Source organism: Arachis duranensis, chromosome 4, assembly GCF_000817695.3.
Source record: "Arachis duranensis cultivar V14167 chromosome 4, aradu.V14167.gnm2.J7QH, whole genome shotgun sequence".
Classification (NCBI taxonomy): Eukaryota; Viridiplantae; Streptophyta; class Magnoliopsida; order Fabales; family Fabaceae; genus Arachis; species Arachis duranensis.
The window spans coordinates 32,535,781-32,540,224 of record NC_029775.3 but is presented as its reverse complement, the minus strand read 5'-3'; positions in this window follow the sequence as shown (position 1 = coordinate 32,540,224).

Below are 4,444 nucleotides of genomic sequence, written 5' to 3'. Positions count from 1 at the left end.
ACATAATAGATTAGAATAATCATGTATTATCTTGCAACGAAGACATTATTGTTGGACTAATTATATTATATACTTCTTAATTATGGCTCATGTTAAAAATGTGGCTAAATTTGTAGTACATAGAAAGGACTATGTCGATTAGGTGACGTACATCTGCTATGACTCATGTTAGTTTTATTCTTATCATGATAAATTAAGCTATGCAAGTAATTGCTTAGAAATGCACATTATGATAAATATTTTCTTAAACCATCAATTGAAATAACGACACATGAGCCAAGTAGGAGAATGTAAGAAATTATATTATTATATGATGTCTCATGTGTGTGATGTGTCTTATTTTATTGGTGTAAGAATCGGAATTTTTTACGTAAAACTGTTTTAATAAAATAATAATCTAATTGCCCGAAATTGGTTCAAAAATCTAAAAAAGTTCTTTTTAAAATATAACGGTGAAATTTAATTTTAATGAATTTTTTTGAATTGAAAAATGTATCTTTTGCGAAAATTTTTATAAAAATGCGTACTGGTGCTTAAGCCGACAGTACCGGCTTTAGTCTGTTCGGTATCGCGTATTTTGGAAAATGAGATTTTGAAAATTGAATTTATTGTTTTGAAAAGACAAAAATAATTTAGAATCGAAAACCCGGCGCTATTCTTAAAGGTTTTGGCCTAAAGTGGGCCAAACGGGCTAAAAGTGCTAACGGGTTGGATCGGACACAAACCGGATCCAAGGTTAACATATATAAGGCCATTTAATGAGCATTCAACTCATTTCTCCCCCAAGAAAGAGTGAGGGTTCGAGCATGAGAGAAGAAGAGAGGGTATTATTCACCTTCTTCTTCATTTGGCTATATCTTGAGCTATGGAGTTCCGATTGACGAGCCGTTTATGGCCAGACAAAGCTCTTGTTGAACCCGTCATTTCTAACTAAATTTTTGTTGGTAAGAAAATCTTTCTCTAGCTCTATTTTTCTATCCTATCCCAAAACTCGAAAATGGCTTTGGATTTTTGAGTTTCTTTGTGTTTTATTTGTTTAGGGGTGATCTAACATTAGAATATTGTTGGGTTTTGTCCCTAATCTCATTGGGTAAGGTAATGCTTCGATAAATCCTTGTGTTTAGTTATTTTTATGAACCCTAAGTTTGATGTGGTATGTTGTAGGATGTTAGATTGAGTTTTGGGGTTTGTTGGAGTGATGCTTGGTGGTTTTGGAGCTTGGTGGCTTTGCTTGGTGTTTTGAGTTGCGTGGGAATCTGCCAATGTATGGTTTTGGTTTTCTTTATGTAATATGTAATGTTTCTGGACACTTAGGCTAGTGGACCTTAGGATAGGATTGAACTGGTTGTTGAAAATTGTGGATTGATGTTGTATGATGATTTTGATGAATGTGATGATTTTGAAGATATTATGATGTTATTGTTAATGAATGCTGTTGAGGATTGATATTGATGTTGAATGATATAACTTATGAGGATTGTAGATGTCATAGGATGGATGAGGTTTATGAATGGTTAAATTGTGCAAATTGGTTAATATTGATATTTTTTATTTGGAAGTTGTGAATTGTGTTGGAATTGTGGTGGGAAGAGTTGGAAGAGAATGAATGTAATAGGTGTTGAAATTGATGGAAATGCTATGCGATGGTGAATTGATGTAGGAGAGTGTTTTATGATGTTTGGATATGGTTTAAGTTGTTTTGGTTTTGGAAGTTTTGGAAAAACTAGAGAATTGTCATTTTTGGTAAAAACCAGTTTTTGGTGAACTTTGATGGATCATAACTTGAGCCTCTGTTTTTGAAATTGATTGAAAATTGTCTTAAATTCAAGTTCATTTAAAAATATTTAAATTTTTATAAAGTTTGATGAAAATGGATTTTGGGAGAGGAAGTTATGAACGTTTAAAATTTGGTGTTTAAAACTGATTTCTGCAACTTTACAAAATTTTGTGATTCTGAGATGGCATCCTACCATTCTGTTTGGCACCTATGCGTACGTGAACTCTTGTATGCATACACGAGATGGGCAAAATTTTAAGTATGCGTACGCATGCATGTGCCTGCGTACGCATACACCTTGTTTTGCTAAAAAATATTTTTCTTCACTTTTCAAGGGTTCTTTAACTTTCCAAACTTCTTTATTCATGGTTTAAGATTGATAACTAGAAATTAGGCCTTAAGATTAATAGATATGGGTTAGTGAATTTTATTGGTGATTTTCTGTATGAATTTAGAAGACGGAGACTTAGGTTCTAGAATGTTGTGAACAAAATTAGTGTATGTTGAGTTGTGAAGTATGTCTTGGGAAAAATTTGAGAAAAGAGAATGATTATGATGAAAATGAAAAGTTGATGATGGTTATGATGAGAATGGAACTTGAGAACCTGGAAAAGGATGATGAATCTGTTGGATTATATAAGAGTCTGCAGGGCCTATATCCCTGGCGTGGCAGTTTTTCTGCTGTAAGAGTGTGCAAGGCCTATATCCCTAGTATGACAGTTTTCCTGTTGCAAGAGTGTGCTAGGCACTATATCCTTGAAATGATTTATGGTGAGACAATGGTTGTTGTTTCCTTCTCTGTTGCATGAGTGTGCAGGACCTATATCCCTAGCGTAGCAAACTCTCTGCTGCATGAGTGTGCGGGGCCTATATCCCGGCGTTGCAGATTTCTCTGCTGCATGAGTGCGCAGGGCCTATATCCCTAGCATGGTAGGAAGGCTACATCCAGAAGGATGCGTCGAGTTTGTATTTATAAATTGAGAAGTGATATAACAAGCCAAATAGGATAGACATTCGTCATATGCATCTTCTATATGCTTGCTTGCATTGATTATTTGAGTTATGCCTATTTGAATAACATGCCTAAATGCTAGTTGAATCACCTGCTGTATATGTATATTACTTGTGTTTTACTTATTTGCATTACTTGTGTTTTCTGCTGGGATTGAGGAGGCTCGGTAGACGGTGGTGATAGGATCGCATGGAGGTTAGGTTGGCGAAGGCTGTGGGATACAGCGGTGTGATTAATATTAATTAGAAATCTCCTAAGTTTAGATAACCCTGTTTACGGTTTATGGTTTAAGTTATTTATTTTGTTAAGCTTGAATGTCTATTTTCGATGTGAAGTTCTAGGATTGCCTTTGGCATCCCGGACCTTACATCTTATATATTGGGCACTATTACCATACTGAGAACCTCTGTGAGTTTGAGGATGGTGATAGATGATGAGCGGATATTTTATACGCTTTTTGGGGGTAATTTCATGTAGATTTTAGTATGTTTTAATTAGTTTTTAGTAGAATATTATTAGTTTTTAGGCAAAAATCATATTTCTGGACTTTACTATGAGTTTGTGTGTTTTTCTGTGATTTTAGGTAATTTCTGGCTGAAATTGAGGGAGCTAAGCAAAAATCTGAGTTAGGCTGAAAAAAGACTGCTGATGCTGTTGGATCCCGACCTCCCTGCACTCGGAATGGATTTTTTGGAGCTACAGGAGTCCAATTGGCGCGCTCTTAACGGTGTTGGAAAGTAGACATCCAGGGCTTTCCAGCAATATATAATAGTCCATACTTTGCGCGAAGATAGACGACGTAACATGGCATTGAACGCCAAGTACATGCTGCTGTCTGGAGTTAAACGCCAGAAAAACGTCATGATCCGGAGTTGAACGCCCAAAACACGTTATAACTTGGAGTTCAACTCCAAGAAAGGCCTCAACTCGTGGATAGCTTTAGTCTCAGCCCCAGCACACACCAAGTGGGCCCCAGAAGTGGATTTCTGCACCAATTATCTTAGTTTACTCATTTTCTGTAAACCTAGGTTACTAGTTTTCTATTTAAACAACTTTTAGAGACTTATTTTGTACCTCATGACATTTTCAGATCTGAATTACATACTCTTTGACGGCATGAGTCTCTAAACTCCATTGTCGGGGGTGAGGAGCTCTGCAGCGTCTCGATGAATTAATGCAATTGTTTCTATTTCACTCAAACGTGTGTATGGTCCGATCTAAGATGTTTATTGGCGCTTAATTATGAAAGAGGTGATGATCCGTGACACTCATCACCTCCCTCAATCTATGAACGTGTGCCTGATAAACACCTCCGTTCTACATCAGACTGAATGAGCTTCTCTTAGATTCTTTAATCGGAATCTCCGCGGTATAAGCTAGAATTGATGGCGGCCACTCTTGAGAATCCGGAAGGTCTAAACCTTGTCTGTGGTATTCCAAGTAGGATTCAAGGATTGAATGGTTGTGACGCACTTCAAACTCGCGATTGCTGGGCATGATGACAAACGCAAAAGGATCAATGGATCCTATTCCAGCATGATCGAGAACCAACAGCTGATTAGCCGTGCTGTGACAGAGCATCTGGAACGTTTTCACTGAGAGGATGGGAAGTAGCCACTGACAATGGTGACACCCTACATACAGCTTGCCGTAGA